Source organism: Saimiri boliviensis, chromosome 14 (assembly GCF_048565385.1).
Source record: "Saimiri boliviensis isolate mSaiBol1 chromosome 14, mSaiBol1.pri, whole genome shotgun sequence".
In the NCBI taxonomy this organism is placed as follows: Eukaryota; Metazoa; Chordata; class Mammalia; order Primates; family Cebidae; genus Saimiri; species Saimiri boliviensis.
In genome coordinates, this window is record NC_133462.1 from 48,499,079 (window position 1) to 48,519,678 (window position 20,600).

Sequence of the window (20,600 nt, forward strand, 5' to 3'; positions counted from 1 at the left end):
GAAAGAGGCTTGAGGGAGTCTGTTTGCCCCTTCAGCCATGTGGAGGACACAGATGGTGCCAGCTTGGAAGACTGGGCCTGAGACCCTGAATCTGCCAGCATCTTGATCTTGGACTTTTTGGCTTCTAGAATGTTGAGCAATTAATTTCTGTTGTTTATAAATGACCTATTCTATTTTTTTTAACAGCCCGAATGGATTAAGACGTTCACCTTTGGAGAAAGAAACAGAAAACCCATTCGCAAGAGTGGGGTGTTCTGGTAACCAGTGGTGACCAGGTATCCCAGACTTCCCTGTTTGGAAAAGGCAGAAGACAATGAGCTGTACAAAACTCCAAAATCCTGCTGAAGAACATACCGTCTGTCCTCGGGGATTTAGAAGGCACCTTCAGTCTCACAAGGTGCTTCTTCTGGGAGCAGAAGTTTCTTGGCATAAGATTAGACTTTCAGGGATCATTTCTATAGTTTGTTACTAGAGAAGTTTCTCAGAATGTGTAGAACACCATCACAGATGTGGAATATTTGCCATAAATAAATAGTGAACCACCCCCCAAAAAAAGAAGTTTCTTTTTTTAATTTTTATTTTATTTTATTTTATTTATATTCTTTAAAGATGGGGTTTCACCACAATGGCCAGGCTGGTCTTGAACTCCTGACCTCAGGTGATCCACCCACCTCGGCCTCCCAAAGTGCTAGGATTACAGGCGTGAGCCATCGTGCCCGGCCCCCAAAAAAGAAGTTTCTTGGCATGAGCAGCGAAGCACACCAGGCCTGGCCTCATGGGTGGGCCTCTTCATTAGCCATAGGAGAAGAGGCCTCCAGAACATTTCTTGCTCTCAGCAACCCTAACATCATAAGAGAAAATGGTTAGGGACTCTAGAGACTTGTCTTTCTAGGGCTCAGCCTCACTGCCCTGTGGTCCAAGTGAAATAAAAAATATTACTCAGAAACTGAAATCAAGGAGGAAAAAAGTCAGTTGTGTCAGAGCCCCCAGCCAGGCAAGGAAGAGGTCAGAGATCCTGCTTTCTGCCGTCACCTCTCTGCCCAAAGGGATCCTTCCAGGGTCTTCTTGCAGGGTTGCTGTTACAGGCTGAATTATGTCCTCCTCCACTCCCCAAATTCACATATTCTAGCTCCCAGCACCTTAGAATGTGACCATATTAGGAGACAGGGTGTTTACACAGGTAATTAAATTAAAATGAGATCATGAGAATGGGTCTTAATCCAATGTGACTGGTGTCCTCATAAGATATTTGAGCCAGGTGCAGTGGCTCATGCCTGTAGTTCCAGCACTTTGGGTAGCTGAGGTGAGTGGATCATCTGAGGTCAGGAGTTCGGGACCACCCTCAACGATATGGTGAAACCTTGCCACTACTAAAAATGCAAAAAAAAATTAGCCAGGCACGGTGATGGGCACAGGTAATCCCAGCTATTTAGGAGGCTGAGGCAGGAGAATCGCTTGAACCTGGGAGTCAGAGGTTGCAGTGAGCTGAGATCACGCCATTGCACTCCAGCCTGGGCAACAGAGCCAGACTCCATCTCAAAAAAAAAAAAAAAAATGGGCCGGGCACGGTGGCTCAAGCCTGTAATCCCAGCACTTTGGGTCGAGAGTTCGAGACCATCCTGGTCGACATCGTGAAACCCCGTCTCTACTAAAAATACAAAAAATCAGCTGGGCATGGTGGCGTGTGCCTGTAATCCCAGCTACTCAGGAGGCTGAGGCAGGAGAATTGCCTGAACCCAGGAGGCGGAGGTTGCGGTGAGCCAAGATCGTGCCATTGCACTCCAGCCTGGGTAACAAGAGCGAAACTCCGTCTCAAAAAAAAAAAAAAAAGATATTTGGATGCAGATGCATACAAAGAGATGCTGATGAGAAGGGTCACAGGGAGAAGACAGTCACGTACAAGCTAAGCAGAGAGGCCTGGAACAGGCATTCTCCCCACAAAGAACCAACCTGCTTACACCTTGACCATGGATTTCTACTTTCCAGAATGTGAGAAAATAAATTTCTGTTGTCTAAGCCACCCCGTCTGTAATAGTCTAGCAAATTAATATATAGAGGTTAGATGCTGGGAGGTCTGCACAACCCTAGGTTGCCTGGACTCAAAGAATGTGTCTGAATGAGTGATATATTTGTACTTCTATTGCAGCATTATTTTAACTTGAAGCAAAATTGATCTATTACTCCCGCCCCCATAGCCCAGTCTTTTAAATTTTTTATTTCTTTTGGTATTGGTTGAACACATTTTATTGTTTTAATCCCTTTAGTCTTTTCTTTTTCTGGCTTTAATGATTTTACTTATCTCAGTCATTTTTAATATCTGTTTTGTCTTTCTTCTAGCCATTTTATGCTATTTTCTTTGATCTCATCTTCTAGATTTATTGTTATTGTATTATCTTTTTATTCTCCATCTTTTATTTCTAACCTTTGCCTTATCATGTCTTTGTTCTATCTTTTAATTTCTTTTTAGCTTATCTGCTTTATTTTTAGTTCATATTATCACTTTATTGCCTGCTGCCCCTTTTTTTTTTTTGCTGTTTTTACCATCTTTTTTTATTTCTTCTTAGTTTACTTTATCTTTTTATTGACTGTTGTATTAGCTTCCATTTTTTACTGTTTTCAATTCTCTCTGCTTATTAAATGCAAGGCTGGAAACAGAGCCCTCAGGGGAGAACTTTGAGGATAACCCAGGCCCCAAGCTGAGGAGGCTGGATGCTCTCTCTGCCTTCTGGAGTAGGCCCTCCCAGCCACCCCTTCTAGATGCTCCATTTGCACCAAAGCTGGTCTCTCCTGTCTATAAGGATTAATCTGTGTAATATAAGAGAGCTTAGGAAAAAAATCCGTAGGAAGATACTAGGTTTGCTTATAGTGATAACTGCTGGAACAGCCTGGCTTGCTCACATCATATACCGTCAAATTGTTCTATGTGCATCTAAAATGTACCATCACTGGACGTTAGACCAAACCTATAAAAAGCATATTACTTGGCAGGGTGAGTATAGTAGGTAGGAAATTTCGCTTTGGGAAGAGCTCTCAACATACCTCTTCGGGTTTAATTTTAACAACAGCAACAACAACAATAACAACAAAAACACAGTGGAAAGCTGGGCCCGGTAGCTCACACCTGTAATCCCACCACTTTGGGAGGCCGAGGTTAGGAGTTTGGGAGGCTGAGGTGGGTGAATCTCCTGAGATCGGGAGTTTGAGACCAGTGTGACCAACATGGAGAAACCCCATCCCTACTAAAAATATAAAAATTAGCCAGGCGTGGTGGTGTGCACCTATAGTACCAACTACTCAGGAGGCTGAGTCAGGAGAATCACTTGAACCTGGGAGGTGGAGGTTGCGGTGAGCTGAGATCTACCACTATACTCCAGCCTGGTGACAGAGCAAGGCTCCATCTCAAAAAACAAACAAACAAATGAAAAAGCCACAGTGGACTAGAACCTTGCAGCACAAGTTTTTGGGAGGAGGCCCAGTGAAGTATTTTCTGGAATTCTCTTTTTTTTTTTTTTTTTTTTTTTTTTGAGACGGAGTTTCACTCTTGTTACCCAGGCTGGAGTGCAATGGCGCGATCTCGGCTCACCGCAACCTCCGCCTCCTGGGTTCAGGTAATTCTCCTGCCTCAGCCTCTTGAGTAGCTGGGATTACAGGCACGCGCCACCATGCCCAGCTAATTTTTTGTGTTTTTAGTAGAGACGGGGTTTCACCATGTTGACCAGGATGGTCTCGATCTCTTGACCTCGTGATCCACTCGCCTCGGCCTCCCAAAGTGCTGGGATTACAGGCTTGAGCCACCGTGCCCGGCCTTTTTTTTTTTTTTTAAGACGGAGTGTCACTCTTGTTGCCCAGGCTGAAGTGCAATGGCACAGTCTCAGCTCACCTCTACCTCCACCTCCTGGGTTCAAGTGATTCTCCTGCGTCAGCCTCCCAAGTAGCTGGGATTACAGGCATGCACCACCACACCCAGCTAATTTTGTATTTTTAGTAGTGATGGGGTTTCTCCATGTTGGTCACACTGGTCTCAAACTCCCGATCTCAGGAGATTCACCCACCTCAGCCTCCCAAAGTGCTGGGATTATAGGCGTGAGCCACTGCGCTCAGCCTGGAATTCTTCTTCCATCTAGCTGCCTCTCATTCATTCATTCACCTGATAAATATGTATTGAAGCCTTTCTATATGCCAAAGCTCTGCAAAGTACTGACCAAACAGAGTGAAGCTCCTTGCTGACATAAAGTTTATAGTCTAATAAAAGAATATTTATTACCAATCTTATTTGCCTTCCTCCAGGAAAGATTACAGGAAGTTCTTATGTCATAGACTGGTAATTGTCCCCAGGTATCTGCTTTTCCCTTCTAGAATAGTATAAGTTTTAGCTAAGAAAATGATGATGGGTTAAAAGGCTGCATATTCCAGCCTCCCTTGCAGCTAAGTATGGCCATGTGCCTAGGTTCTGCCCTATAGGAACCTGAGCAGGATACTTGCCTTCTGGTTTGGCCCTATAGGACCTAAAGAGAGGGATGCATGCATCCTGGTTCTGCTTTATAGGACCTAAACACAGGGATATATGTAACTTCCTGGTTATGGCCATTAAAGGAAGGAATAGGGTATATTGTGCTCATTCTCTCTTTCTTCCTTCTGCTGACTGGAATGTGGGCATGGTGGCTGGAGCTGTAACTGGTATCCTAAGTCATGAGATGAGAAAAGGACATTGAAAATGGGTGAGGGCCAGGTGCAGTGGCTCACACCTGTAATCCCAGCACTTTGGGAGGCCAAGGAGGATGGATCACTTGAGGTCACGAGTTCAAGATCAGCCTGGCCAACATGGCAAAATCTAGTCTCTACTAAAAATACAAAAATTAACTGGGTGTGGTGGCATGCACCTGTAGTCCCAGCTACTCAGAAGGCCGAGGCAGGAGAATCACTTGAACCCGAGAGGTGGAGATTGCAGTGAGCTGAGATCGAGCCACTGCACTCCAGCCTGGGTGACAGAGAGAGACTATGACTCAAAAAAGAAAAGAAAAGAAAAGAAAATGGTTGAGGAGTCTAGGTTCCCGATTCCATGGAGCCTCCATAAAGCTCTGTAATGCTTATTTTTGGACGAATGATTGAGAGACAAATAAATGGCGATCTTGTATAATCCATTGTGACATTGGCCTTTGTTACTGCACCTGAATCAGTTCTTTTTAACATGTAGTTCTTCCTGACCTGAAAAATCTTTCTTTGAGAGCCAAGGAGTCCGTGGCAATCCTTAAATCATATCCTTCTAGAAAGTAATTAGATATATCCCTGCTGGGTTACTTCAGTAGGTTAGAGCCCTTCCTTGTCACCAGGGTACATGAGGGTAGGTGATCTTCTGCACTTCATAGCTGGGCCTCTGAGTCTGCACAAGCCTGCTCACTGTGTTCCGTTTTCTTCAGTCTTGGAAAAATAAGCAGAGTTCTTAGCACCTCTTCCAACTTTTTTTTTCCATTTTTTTGTTTTGTTTTGTTTTTTGAGAGAGTCTCTCTCTGTTGCCCAGGCTGGAGTGCAGTGGCACAATCTTGGCTCACTGCAACCTTTGCCTCCCAGGTTCAAGTGATTTTCCAGCCTCAGCCTTTGAAATAGCTGGTATTATAGACTTGCACCACCAAGTCCAGTTAATTTCTGTATTTTTAATAGCAGCCAACGGGGTTTCGCCATTTTGGCCAGGGTGGTCTTGAATTCCTCTTCTTATGTGATCCACCTGCCGTGAGCTTCCAAAGTGCTGGGCTTACAGGCATGAGCCACTTTGCTAGGCTTACAAGTTCTCACTTTAAATACATTTTCATGACAAACTATGCATGCAAGCTGAAGAATCTATTCTGTTAAAAGCAAGCTTTCATCAGTGAAATCTGTACCAATCGCCATATGACCCCTGCACCCCAATCAACAACGTGATTCCTTTCCAAATCTTCAATCATTGGCTTAAAACTCCAAGTTGGCCCTTAAAATGACCCACACTGCTCAGTCACATTTTCAGGGATTTCGTCAGCTATTGAAGGGAACTTCCAGAGCCCTCCCTCTGCAGGCAGAGGTTGTCATGAAAACCTGCAGACTCCTCCACCACAGAATGCTCTGTTGAACCTAACACTGTGAAGCTGGTCTTGCCCTTATTCAGTAAGAAGGCAATAGCTCCTCATTCCCCACTCACCTCTGTCTTATTCATGGCTACATCTCAGTTTCTAGAATAAGCAATAGTAAGAGTCATACTCCTGCATAATTCCAAACTGCCAAAGGATACATCCTTCCAGAAGATTTTTTGAAGTTGCCTTCTAATATCTAAGATATTTCTCCCAGCATGGGACTGGATTGGGTCCTCAATAAAAATTCCCATTACTTTTGTTTCTTTTCCTTTTTTCACTGCATATGTGTAGATCGAACCATTATTTTTTATTTTAGTATATAATACATTACATCTACAAAGAGGACAAGATTCTAGGAAATAATTTTATTTCCAAGAATTAGGACGTTTTCTTTACAGTTCTGTGTGGAAAATGAGGCAAAGATGGATTGACCTTTTTTTTTTTTTTTTTTTTTTTTTTTTGAAGACAGAGTCTTACTGTGTCTCCCAGGCTGGAGTGCAGTGGTGCAATCTTGGCTCACTACAAACTCCACCTCCCAGGTTCAAGCAATTTTCTGCCTCAGCCTCCCAAGCAGCTGGGATTACAGGTGCACACCACCACGCCCAGCTAATTTTTGTATTTTTAGTAGAGACGGGGTTTCTCCATGTTGGTCAGGCTGATCTTTAACTCCCGACCTCAGATGATCTGCCTGCCTCAGCCTCCCAAAGTGCTGAGTCTACAGGCGTGAGCCACTCTGCCCAGCCGGATTCACCATTTTAATCTCAATGTCACTAAACTTCCAGATTCTTAAAATTGTAGTCAACCCGGGTCGGGCGTCGTGGCTCACGCCTGTAATCCAAGCACTTTGGAGGCCAAGGCGGACGGATCACCTCAGGTCAGGAGTTCAAGACTAGCCTGACCAACACGGTGAAACCCCGTCTTTAAAAAAAAAAAAAAAATTGTAGTCAACCCATAAGGGTATCTGTGATAGTAAGTCTCCAAGATGGCCCCAATGATTTCCCTCTTGGTGTTCATTCATGTCCTTGCCCTTGAGTAATCCCTTCTTTCCACTGAGTGTGGGGGTTGGATTTTGTGACTCACTTTTTTTTTTTTATTTGGAGTCTCCTTTTGTTACCCATGCTGGAGTGCAGTGGCACGATCTTGGTTTACTGCAATCTCTGTCTGCCTCCTGGGTTCAAGCAATTCTCCTGCCTCAGCCTCCTGAATAGCTGGGATTACAGGTGTACCACCAAGCCTGGCTAATTTTTTTTTTTTTTTTTTTTTTTTTTTTGATGCGGAGTTTTGCTCTTGTTACCCAGGCTGGAGTGCAATGGCGCGATCTCGGCTCACCGCAACCTCCACCTCCCGGGTTCAGGCAATTCTCCTGCCTCAGCCTCCTGAGTAGCTGGGATTACAGGCACGCACCACCATGCCCAGCTAATTTTTTGTATTTTTGGTAGAGACAGGGTTTCACCATGTTGACCATGATGGTCTCGATCTCTTGACCTCGTAATCCACCCGCCTTGGCGTCCCAAAGTGCTGGGATTACAGGCTTGAGCCACCGCGCCCAGCCGGCCTGACTAATTTTTATTTATTTATTTATTTTATCTATTTATTTATTTATTTTTTGAGATGGAGTTTCTCTCTTGTTACCCAGGCTGGAGTGCAGTGGCGCCATCTCGGCTCACTACAACCTCCGCCTCCTGGGTTCAGGCAATTCTCCTGCCTCAGCCTCCTGAGTAGCTGGGATTACAGGCACGCACCACCATGCCCAGCTAATTTTTTGTATTTTTAGTAGAGATGGGATTTCACCATGTTGACCAGGATGGTCTCGATCTCTTGACCTTGTGATCCACCCGCCTCGGCCTCCCAAAGTACTGGGATTACAGGCTTGAGCCACCGCGCCCGGCCCATTTTTATATTTTTAGTAGAGATGGGGTTTTACCATCTTAGTCAGACTGGTCTCGAGCCCCTGATGTCACGTGATCAGCCCATCTTGGCCTTCCAAAGTGCTGGGATTACAGGTGTGAGCCACCATGCCCAGCTATGATTCACTGCTAATGAATAAGATAAGGCAGAAGTTACAGTGTGGGATGAATCAGGTCATAAAATGCAAAAAGACGTTTCAATCATTTGCTTGGGGGCAAGCCACTCACCAAATCGAGCAGCCCTGTGGAAAGACCCACATGGCAAGGAACGGAAGCCTCCTGCCCACAGCCAGGTGAGTGAGTTGGGAGTAAGATCCTCTAGTCCCAGACAAGTCTTCAGAGACTGCAACACCAGCCAACAGTTTAATGAAAAACCTCATGAGATACCCTGAATGAGAATCACTTAGCTAAGCCATTCCTGAACTTCTGACCCACAGAAGCTGTGTAAGATGAAAAATATTTGTTATTTAAGTCACTAGGTTTTGGGGTGATTTGTTATGCAGCAATAGATAAGGAGATAATAGAAAAGGATGTCAATATAGCTAAGATAACTCTACAGCTTCTTCTTTTTTTTTTTTTTTGAAATGGAGTCTTGCTCTGTTACCCAGGCTGGAGTGCAGTGGCATGATCTCAGCTCACTGCAACTTCTGCCTCTGGGTTCAAGTGATTCTTCTGCCTCTGGGTTCAAGTGATTCTCCTGCCTCAGGCTTCCCAAGTAGCTGGGACTACAGGTGCACACCACCATGCCCAGCTTTTTTTTTTTTTTTTTTTGAGACAGAGTTTCACTCTTGTTACCTAGGCTGGAGTGCAATGGCACGATCTCGGCTCACTGCAACCTCCGCCTCCTGGGTTCAGGCAATTCTCCTGCCTCAGCCTCCTGAGTAGCTGGGATTACAGGCACGTGCCACCATGTCCAGCTAATTTTTTTGTATTTTTAGTAGAGATGGGGTTTCACCATGTTGACCAGGATGGTCTCGATCTCTTGATCTCGTGATCCACCTGCCTCAGCCTCCCAAAGTGCTGGGATTACAGGCTTGAGCCACTGTGCCCGGCCCTTTTTTTTTTTTTTTTTTTTTTTTTTTTTTTTTCTGAAAAGATGGGGTTTCACCATGATGGCCAAGCTGGTTTTGAACTCCTGACCTCAGGCGATCCACCCACCTCAGCCTCCCAAAGTGCTAGGATTACAGGTGTGAGCCACCATGCCCGACTGTTCTTGTATTTTTAATAGAGACAGGCTTTCCCCGTGTTAGCCAGGCTGGTCTTGAACTCTTGACCTTAGATGTTTTGCCCTCCTTGGCCTCCCAAGTGCTGGGATTACAGGCATGAGCCACTGTGCCCGGCAGGTAACTACAGCTTCTAAATATATTTACCTTCTGTGAATGGGATCAGCCATTTGTAACACAGAAAATCAATAAATGGGAATCTGAGAGAGTATTTATTCTTTGGAAAGTGTGATTTAATCATTACATAATCTGTGTTTTCCCAACCCTCACAGCAGATGCTCGACACCAAATTAGCTAATTGAGTAATTGGTGGCTGCTTATTGAGATGTGCATTGCTTTCCATTTGCCTTATTTAAACAAATTTTTAGTAGATTCACAAAGCTCTTTCTGGAGTGAAAAAGTTATTTGCCTAGTGGACCTGTTTTTTTAAGGTGGAGTTTCACTCTCGTTTCCCAGGCTGGAGTGCAATGGCACGATCTCAGCTCTCCACAACCTCCACCTCCCAAGTTCAAGCGATTCTCCTGCCTCAGCCTCCTGAGTAACTGGGATTACAGGCATGTGCCACCATGCTGGGCTAATTTTTTTTTTTTTTTTTTTTAGGAGAGACAGGGTTTCTTCATGTTGGTCAGGCTGGTCTCGAACTCCCAGCCTCAGGTGATCTGCCTGCCTCAGCCTCCCAAAGTGCTGGGATTATAGGCATGAACCACCACGCCTGGCCCTAGTTGACCTATTTTAAATGTCTTCTTTGAAGTCTTCCCTGAGCATCCCATGTCCCCATCCTCATCTTTTCACATTATCCATCAGAGTTTGAATCACTTTCTTGGCGCTTTCATGGCACTCTGAGAATACCTTTGCTATGACACTTGTCACTGCATTGGCTGAGAACTTGCTACTTCCCTCATTAGGCTGGAAGATTTTTGAAAGCAAAGGCTGAGATTTATTCACCTTTGGTCTTAGAACAGACTCTGGTCCATAGTATAAGCTCAACAGATAGAGCTAACATGAATGAATAAGAATATATAAATGAAGAAATGAATGAAGAAATGAACGAATTAATTGACTTTAGAAGAAAGCTAAGTGGCAGGAGGAAAACCAGTTCCCCCTCTGAATTTCCATTCACCTATGAAATGAAAGGGGTGGACAAGATTGGGTCTAAGATCCCTTTTAACTCAGACCTTCTGTGACTTATGACTGGAGATGGGAATAGAAGCCCATGCCCTTCTATGACCTTCAAAAAGCAATGCTAGGAAGAAAGTAATAAAGATAAGAGTGGAAATCAGTAAAATAATAACAGACCAACAATAAAGAAAATCAATGAAAGTAAAGGCTGTTTCCTTGAGAAGATCAATAAAATTGATAAACCTCTAGCTAGATTGATCAATAACAAAAGAGGAAAGACAAAAACTACCAATATCAGGAATGAAGGGCGGGGGACATACCACTTCATATTCCACAGACATGGAAAGGATGAAAAGGATTAAAAAGGAGTATTATTAACAACTTTATGGAATAAATTTGGCAATTTAGATAAAATGGACAAATTACTTGAGACACACATATTACCAGAACTGGCCCAAGAAGAAATAGAAAATCTGAATAGCCTTCTATGGATTAAAGACTTGAAGCAGTAATTTTTTAAAACTGGCAAAATTCTATCCAATACTTTTTTTTTTTTTTTTTGAGACGGAGTTTCGCTCTTGTTACCCAGGCTGGAGTGCAATGGCGCGATCTCGGCTCACCGCAACCTCTGCCTGCCTCAGCCTCCCGAGTAGCTGGGATTACAGGCACGTGCCACCATGCCCAGCTAATTTTTTTGTATTTTTAGTAGAGACGGGGTTTCACCATGTTGACCAGGATGGTCTCGATCTCTTGACCTCGTCATCCACCTGCCTCGGCCTCCCAAAGTGCTGGGATTACAGGCTTGAGCCACCGCGCCCGGCTATCCAATGCTTAAAAGTAAAATAATCGCCGGGCGCAGTGGCTCAAAAGCCTGTAATCCCAGCACTTTGGAAGGCCGAGGCGAGTGGATCACGAGGTCGAGAGATCGAGACCAACCTGGTCAACATGGTGAAACCCCGTCTCTACTAAAAATACAAAAAAATTAGCTGGGCATGGTGGCACGTGCCTGTAATCCCAGCTACTCGGGAGGCTGAGGCAGGAGAATTGCCTGAACCCAGGAGGCGGAGGTTGCGGTGAGCCGAGATCGCGCCATTGCACTCCAGCCTGGGTAACAAGAGCGAAACTCCGTCTCAAAAAAAATAAAAATAAAAAAATAAAGTAAAATAATCTTAATCATACATTAATTATTTTAGAAAGCAGAGAAAGAAGGAATATTTCCCAATTCATTTTTATGAGTCCAGTATTACCCTGATACCACAACTAAAAATATTATAAGGAGGCCAGACGCAGTGGCTCACTCCTGTAATCCCAGTGCTTTGGGAGGCTGAGGTGGGTGGATCACATGAGGTCGGGAGTTCGAGACCAGCCTGGCCAACATGGTGAAGTAACATCTCCACTAAAAAATGCAACAATGAGCCAGGTGTGGTGGTGTACGTCTGTAGTCCCAACTACGTGGGACGCTGAGGCAGGAGAATTGCTTGAACCTGGGAGGCAGAGGTTGCAGTGAGCTGATATCGTGCCACTGCACTCCAGCCTGGGCAACAGAAGCAACAGAACAAGACTTTGTCTCAAAAAAAACAAAAAACAAAAAACAAAAAACAAAAAAACTGGGGACTAATGCTCCTCTTGAATGTAGACATAAAAGTCTTAACAAAATTTCTGCAAATAGTCCTGGCACGGCGGCTCACGCCTGTAATCCCAACACTTTGGGAGGTCACGGCGGGTGGATCGCCTGAGTTCAGGAGTTCAAGACCAGCCTAGCCAACATAGTGAACCCCTTCTCTTCTAAAAATTCAAAAAATTAGCTGAGCATGGTAGCGGGCACTGGTAATCCCAGCTACTCAGGAAGCTGAGGTAGGAGAATCGCTTGAACCGGGGAGGCGGAGGTTGCAGTGAGCCAAGAACGTGCCATTGCACTCCAGCCTGGGCAACAAGAGCGAAATTCCGTCTCAAAAAAAAAAAAAAAAATTCGCAACTAGAACCCAGCAATACACAAACAAATAATATATCAAGTAAACTAGAAATGTGGGGCATATCTCTAATAAGGGAGACATGTCTTTTTTTTTAATTAAAAAAAAATTTTTTTTCTTCAAGAGAGATGGGGCCTCACTATGTTGCCCACGCTGGTCTCAAACTTCTGGGCTCAAGCAATCCTCCCACCTTTGCCTTCCAAATTGCTGGGATTTCAGGTATGAGCCACTGCTCCTGGACAAAATTATCTTTTTTTTTTTTTGAGACAGAGTCTCTCTCTATCCCTCAGACTGGAGTGCAATGACACGATCTCGGCTCACTGCAAGCTCTGCCTCCTGCGTTCAAGCGATTCACCTGCCTTAGCCTCCTGAGTAGCTGGGACTACAGGCACGCACCACCACGCCTGGCTAATTTTTGTATTTTTAGTAGAGGCAAGATTTCTCCATGTTGACCAGGCTGGTCTCAAACTCCTGACCTCACATGATCTGCCCACCTCGGCCTCTTAGAGTGCTGGGATTACAGGTTTGAGTCACCACGCCTGGCCCAAACTATCCTTATTAACACTTAATATGACACATATATGGAAAACCCTAAGCAATTAATGAAAACAATAAGCAAAACTAGTAGAACCAATAAGCGAATTGAGCAAGGTTGCAGAATACAAGGGCAATATGCAAAAATCAACCGATTTTCTATATACTAGTAATAAACAACTGGGAAATGAAATGAGAAGTTGCTATTAGTACCAACAAACATGAAATAATGATACATTTAATAAAAGATGTGTAAGACATTTACACTGCAAACTACTAAACATTGCTGGGAGAAATTAAAGATCTAAAAGAATAAAGAGATACTCCATGTTTGTGGATGATATAGTAGTCAGGGTTCTCTAGAGAGACAGAACCAATAGAATACATTAAGTCTGCCGGGCACGGTGGATCAAGCCTGTAATCCCAGCACTTTGGGAGGCCAAGGTGGGTGGATCATGAGGTCAAGAGATCGAGACCATCCTGGTCAACATGGTGAAACCCCGTCTCTACTAAAAATACAAAAAATTAGCTGGGCATGGTGGCGCGTGCCTGTAATCCCAGCTACTCAGGAGGCTGAGGCAGGAGAATTGCCTGAACCCAGGAGGCGGGGGTTGCGGTGAGCCGAGATCGCACCATTGCACTCCAGCCTGAGTAACAAGAGCGAAACTCCATCTCAAAAAAAAAAAAAAAAAAAAAAAATACATGAAGTCCTTGAATAAGCCATCTCATCCAATGTAGTTTTTTTTTTTTTTTTTTTTTTGAGATGGAGTCTCACTCTGTCGCCCAGGCTGGAGGGCGATGGCAAGATCTCTGCTCACTGCAACCTCTGCCTCCTAGGTTCAAGGGATTCTCCTGTCTCAGCCTTCCAAGTAGCTAGGACTGCAAGCGTGCACCACCACACCCAGCTAATATTCGTATTTTTAGTAGAGATGGGGTTTCACCATGTTGGCCCGGCTGGTCTCTAACTCCTGACCCCAGGCGACCCACCCGCTTCGGCCTCCCAAAATGTTGGGATTACAGGCATAAGCCACCATGCCCAACCCGATGTGGCTTCCTGATTACACTGATGAGGAAAAGAAATCAGTCTGTTAGTGTTAGCATGGAGTTTGCACACTCTTTCCATGTTTTCATGGGTTTTTCCAGGTACTCCAGTTTCCTCCCACATTCCAAGGATGTACACATGAAGTTAATCAGCGTGTCTAAATGACCCCAGTCTGTGTGAGTGTGGTGTGTGTGTGCGTGGGCCCCGTGAGGGAATGGAACCTGTCCACGGCTGGTTCCCACCTGATCCTCTGAGCTGCTGGGACAGGATCCAGCCACCTGCAGCCCTGAACTGGAATAAGCAGGTTGGAAAATGAATGAATGAATATAAATTGTTACAAAATAAAAATTCATTCAGGCTATGATAATTATAATAATGCATGACAGTAAATGATGCAGTTCTAAAGCACGAAGCAAGCCTGAGATATTTGTTATTGTTTGTTTTTTAACAGTGTGGTGGTTGGGGATGCTCCCTAGAGTTTCTGCTTTTCACTTATTCCTTGATTTAACCCGTCACCGCTATGGTTGCCATCACTCACTGATTCACCAAATATTGGGTAAATAATTATCTTACCTGTTTTTATTAATCTTTTTTATATACTTTTAAATGTTTTATAAGATAACATCTAATTTTTAAATATCTTCCTATTTTTCATTCTTACACGCCTCATCATCATCATTATTATTTTGAGAACAAGCCTCACGCTGTTGCCCATGCTGGAGTACAGTGGCACAATCTCAGGTCACTGAAACCTCCACCTCCCAGGTTCACGCAATTCTCCTGCCTCAGCTACTCGAGTCTCTGGGATTACAGGAGCGCACCACCATGCCTGGCTAATTTTGTATTTTTGGCAGAGATGGGGTTTCACCATGTTGGCCAGGCTGGTTTCAAACTCTTGACCTCAAGTGATCTGCCTGCCTCAGCCTCCCAAAGTGCTGGGATTACAGGTGTGAGCCACTGCTCCCAGCCCTACAAACATTATTGTTATTATTTTTATTTTTAGAGACAGGATCTTACTCTGTTGCCCAGACCAGAGCGCAGTGCCATGGTGTATCATTGCTCACTGAAGCTTTGAATTCTTGGCCTTCAGCCATCCTGCTGCCTCAGCTTCCTGAAGAGCTAGAACTACAGGTGTGCATTACCACATCCAGCTAAGTTTTAATTTTTTTGTAGAGATGGATTCTTGCTCAGGAGGGTCTTGAACTTCTGGCCTCAAGTGATCCTCCCTGGCCTCCCAAAGTGCTAGGATTACAGGCATGACCTACTGCTCCCAGCCTTAATCTTTTTTAAATGTATGTATGCATAGCTCACATGTATTTCAATGTTTAATATTTGAAGTGTTGGTCAGGTGCAGTGGCTCATGCAGAAACACCCTCACAGACATACCCAAACATAACGCTTTACCAAGTTTCTAGGTACACTTAATCTAGTCAAGTTGACACCTAAAATTACCCATAAAATAGGAAGACTCAATGTTGTTAAAATGTTAATTCTCCTAAAATTGATCTGTGCATTCAAGGCAATCTCAATCATAATTACCCAGTAATTTTTACAGAAATTGACAAGCTAATTCAAATATTTATGTGGAAACTCAAGGGCCTTGGATATCCAAAGCTATCTTGACAAAGAAGAGCAAAGTTGGATTCATATCACCTGACTTCAAGACCTACTGTACAGCTACAGTAATCAAGTCAAGTATGGTATTGGCATAAGGGTGGACACACAGATCAATAAAGCAGAACAGAGTCCAGAAATAGATCCACACATGTTTTGTCAATTGATTTTTACAAACGTGCCAGGGTAGTTTAAAGAGGAAAGGATATCTTTTCAACAAATGATACTGGAACAACTATATAGTCTTATGGGAAAAAAATATACCTTGACCCCTACCTCATAATACACACAAAAATAAACTAGAAAAGGATCACAGAGCTAAAAATAAAAGCTAAAATGATAAAATTCTAAAACAAAAGAATTTTTTTCTGACTTTGGGGCAGGCAGTGGTTTCTTAGGACACCAAAAGCATTCACCATAAAAGAAACAATAGGGCCGGGCGAGGTGGCTCAAGCCTGTAAAAAAAAAAAGAAACAATAAGCCAGCCAGGCATGGTGACTCACGCCTGTAATCCCAGCACTTTGGGAAGCTGAGGTGGGCGGATCACCTGACGTCAGGAGTTCGAGACCAGCCTGACCAATATGGTGAAACCCCATCTTTTTTTTTTTTTTTTTTTTTTTTGAGACGGAGTTTCGCTCTTGTTACCCAGGCTGGAGTGCAATGGCGCGATCTCGGCTCACCGCAACCTCCGCCTCCTGGGTTCAGGCAATTTTCCTGCCTCAGCCTCCTGAGTAGCTGGGATTACAGGCACGCACCACCATGTCCAGCTAATTTTTTGTATTTTTAGTAGAGACGGGGTTTCACCATGTTGACCAGGATGGTCTCGATCTCTTGACCTCGTGATTCACCCGCCTCGGCCTCCCAAAGTGCTGGGATTACAGGCTTGAGCCACCGCACCCAGCCGAAACCCCATCTTAAAAAAAAAAAAAAAAAAAAAAAAAAAAGGAAAAAAGAAACAATAAGCCTAACTCTGTTGAAATTTGAATCTTCCGCTCTTCACACTTTTAGAAAATGAAAAGAGGCCAGGCACAGTGGCATGCACCTATGATCCTAGCTACTAGGGAGGTTGACGTGGGAGGATTTGCTTAGGCCCAGGGGTTGGAGGCTGCAGTAAGCTAGTACTGTACTACTGCACTCCAGCCTGGAGAACAGAGACCCTGTCTTACAAAAATCAGGGAAGTCAGGCCGGGTACGGTGGCTCATGCCTGTAATCCCAGCACTTTGGGAGGCTGAAGCAGGCAGATCACCTGAGGTCAGGAGTTCAGGACCAGACTGGCCAACATAATGTAACCCAGGCTCTACTAAAAATACAAAAATTAACTCAAGTAGCTGGGGCGGCGCACACTTGTAATCCCAGCCACTTGAGAAACAGCCAGGGAGAATTGCTTGAACCCGGGAGGTGGAGGTGGCAGTGAGCTGAGATCTCGCCATTGCACTCCACCCTGAAGACAGACCAAGCCTCCGTCTCAAAAAAAAATATTGTGCCGGGCACGGTGGCTCAAGCCTGTAATCCCAGCACTTTGGGAGGCCGAGGCGGGTGGATCACGAGGTCGAGAGATCGAGACCATCCTGGTCAACATGGTGAAACCCCGTCTCTACTAAAAATACAAAAAATTAGCTGGGCATGGTGGCGCGTGCCTGTAATCCCAGCTACTCAGGAAGCTGAGGCAGGAGAATTGCCTGAACCCAGGATGCGGAGGTTGCGGTGAGCTGAGATCGTGGCATTGCACTACAGCCTGGGTAACAAGAGTGAAACTCCGTCTCAAAAAAAAAAAAAAAAAAAAAAAATTTACAAGGCATATGTCAGACAAAGAATTTGTATTCAGAATATATAAAGAACACTTAAAATTCAATAAGAAGATACAAATAATCCAATTGTTTTGTTTTGTTGAGACAGAATCTCGCTCTGTCTCCCAGGCTAAAGTGCAGTTGTGTGATCTTGGCTCATTGCAACCTCTGCTTCCTGGGTTCAAGTGATTCTTCTGTCTCAGTCTCCCAAATAGCTGGAATTACAGGTGTGCGCCACCACGTCCTGTTAATTTTTGTATTTTTAGTAGAGACGGGGTTTCACCATGTTGGCCAGGCTGGTTGAAAATTCCTGCCCTCCAGCCATCCTTGCGCCACAGCCGCCCAAAGTGTTGGGATTACATGTGTGAGCCACCGCACCCACCCAACCCAATTGTTTTTAATGGACAAAGTATTTGAGCAGTTATTTCACCAAAGAAGATATATGAATGACAAATAGGCACATTAAACATCATTAATTATTTTTATTTTTTATTTTTATTTTTTTGAAAGACATGCTATTTTATTTCAAAAAAAAAAAAAAAAAAAGTGTGCTCTGGGAACAGGGTTAGTCCATTCGGGCCTTCAGTGTCCTGGTGGTGATTTTGTCCTTCTCAATGATGTAGACAATGACTCCCATGCCCGACACTGCATCCCAGTCCACAGCATTCAGCATGGCTTGGGAGATGGTTTCAAACAGGTGTTCTGGATCCATGTTGGGCTCCCAGAGGGACTTGCACATTCCGTACATTTGCTCGGCACAGGTGCCACTGACCACAAAGTCATCAGTCACCATGGGGCAGCTGATGAGGTCTAGAGAGCAAATGAAGGGCTTAAAGGTCTTCGGGTCCAACCCAGCAATGACTGGCTCAGTGTAGTAGGGGCCAAACTGTTTCTCATACAGGAGGTTGGCACCATGCTCATGAGGGTATAAGGTTTGATCTGCCGACCTTCCTTCGACTCATACAGGTTCAGCCAGAACTTGAGGCGCTGGGCAACTGTCTGGACGTCAGTGGCAAGCCCAGCCAGACCGATGTACAGCCGGTCACCCATGGGAAAGATCTTCTGGAAGTCTGTGGTCACAATCTGGACCTGGATCCCGAAGCGCCTGTCTGCAGCGATGGCCACACAATTCTTCCCCTTCATGGCCATGACGGCCCCACCGTTATAGGACATAATAGACATGATTGCGGTGTACTAAGACCCCTCGATCGCCGGAGCAATTCCAGTAAACCGGGTCTAGCCTTCACTCACGTCATTAATTATTAAGGAAATGCAAATGAAACCCACCACGAGACTTTACAACACTCCCAGTAGAATGATTAAAGAGAAGAGGCCAGACTTGGTGGCTTAGGCCTGTAATCCCAGCATTTTGGGAGGCCAAGGCAGGAGGATCGCCTGAGTCCAGGAATCCAAGACCAGCATCAGAAACATAGGGAGACTCCATTTCTACAAAAATTTTAAAAATTAGCCAGGCTTGGTGGTATATGCCTGTGGTCTCAGCTACTTGGGAGGCTGAAGCAGGAGGCTCACTTGAGCCTGGAGGGTTGAGGCTGCCATGAACTGTGGTCACACCACTGCACTCAAGCCTGAGTGACAGAGCAGGAGCCTGCCTCAAACTAACACAGGAATACTAAACCAAACACCCCATGTTCTTACTTACAAGTGGGAGCTGAACACTGAGAATGCATGGACACAGGGAGAGGCCTGTTGGTGGGGCTGGGGGAAGGAGAGCATCAGGATAAATAGCTAATGGATTCGGGGCTTAATACCTAGGTGATGGGTTGATAGGTGCAGCAAACCACCATGGCATACGTTTACCTATGTAACAAATCTGCACATCCTGCACCTGAATCCTACAACTTAAAATTAAATTAAATTGAAGGCCAGGAGCAGTGGCTCGCCCATGTAATTCCAGCACTTTGGGAGGTCAAGGTGGGTGGATCAAGAGGTTGGGAGTTTGAAACCAACCTGGCCAACATAGTAAACCCTGTCTATACTAAGAAAAAAAAAAAAATTAGCCAAGTGTGATGATCGCACGCCTGTAATCCCAGCTACTCAGGAGGCTGAGGCAGGAGAATCACTTGAACCCAGGAGGATAAGGTTGCAGTGACTTGAGATCACGCCACTGCACTCCAGCCTGGGTGACAGGGCAAGACTCTGTCTCAAAAAAAAAAAAAAAAGAGAAATTAAATTCTTTTTTTTTTTTTAAAAGAGCCTGCTTCCAAAAAATAAAAGAAAAAAGATGGATAAAACCAAGAGTACACAAAGATGTAGAGCAGTCGGCGCTCTCATAAACTGCTCGTGGGTGCATACAATGGCACAATCACTTTGAAAAACAGTTTGGCACTTTCTTTTTTCTTTTCTCTTTTTTTTTTTTGAGACAGAGTTTCGCTCTTGTTACCCAGGCTGGATTGCAATGGCACGACCTCGGCTCACCGCAACCTCCGCCTCCTGGGTTCAGGCAGTTCTCCTGCCTCAGCCTCCTGAGTAGCTGGGATTACAGGCACGCGCCACCATGCCCAGCTAATGTTTTGTATTTTTAGTAGAGATGAGGTTTCACCATGTTGACCAGGATGGTCTCGATCTCTTGACCTCGTGATCCACCGGCCTCGGCCTCCCAAAGTGCTGGGATTACAGGCTTGAGCCACTGCACCTGGCCCTTTTTTTTTTTTTTTTTTTTTTTTTTGAGACAGAGTCTTGTTCTATCACTCAGGCTGGAGTGCAATGGCTCAGTTGGCTCACTGCAACCTCTGCCTCCCTGTTCAAGCAATTCTCCTTGCCTCAGCCTCTTGAGTAGCTGCAATTATAGGCATGTACCATCACGCTCAGCTAAGTGTTGTATTTTTTAGTAGAGACAGGGTTTCACCATGTTGGCCAGTCTGGTCTAGAACTCCTGACCTCAGGTGGTACACTTGTCTTGGCCTCCCAAAGGATGCTGGGATTACAAGTGTGAGCCACTGCGCCCAGTCGTATCCATCCGCAAAGACATGTACACAATGTTAAAGGAAGCTTTCTACATCACAGTCTCAAATTGAAAACACTCAAAATGCCCACCAACAGGTGAATGGAAAAACAAACTGTGGTATAGCTGCACAATGGAATCTGCTCGGCAAAAGAATCAAACTGGCAGAGCATGATGCTCATGGCTATAATCCCAGCACTCTGGGAGGCCGAGACAGGTGGATTCTCTGAGGTTGGGGGTTCAAGATCAACCTGACCAACGTGGAGAAATCCTGTCTCTACTAAAAATACAAAAATTCGCTGGGTGTGGTGGTGCGTGCCTGTGGTCCCAGCTACTCGGG

At 44.8% G+C, this 20,600-nt stretch overlaps 2 pseudogenes; one reads left to right on the forward strand and one right to left on the reverse strand.

Moving 5' to 3' along the window:
• Positions 1-430: 430 nt before the first annotated feature.
• On the forward strand, positions 431-521 carry LOC120362922 (small nucleolar RNA U3; annotated as a pseudogene).
• A 17,302-nt stretch (positions 522-17,823) lies between these two features.
• LOC101035727 (proteasome subunit beta type-3 pseudogene) lies at positions 17,824-18,540 on the reverse strand (annotated as a pseudogene).
• Positions 18,541-20,600: the final 2,060 nt, after the last annotated feature.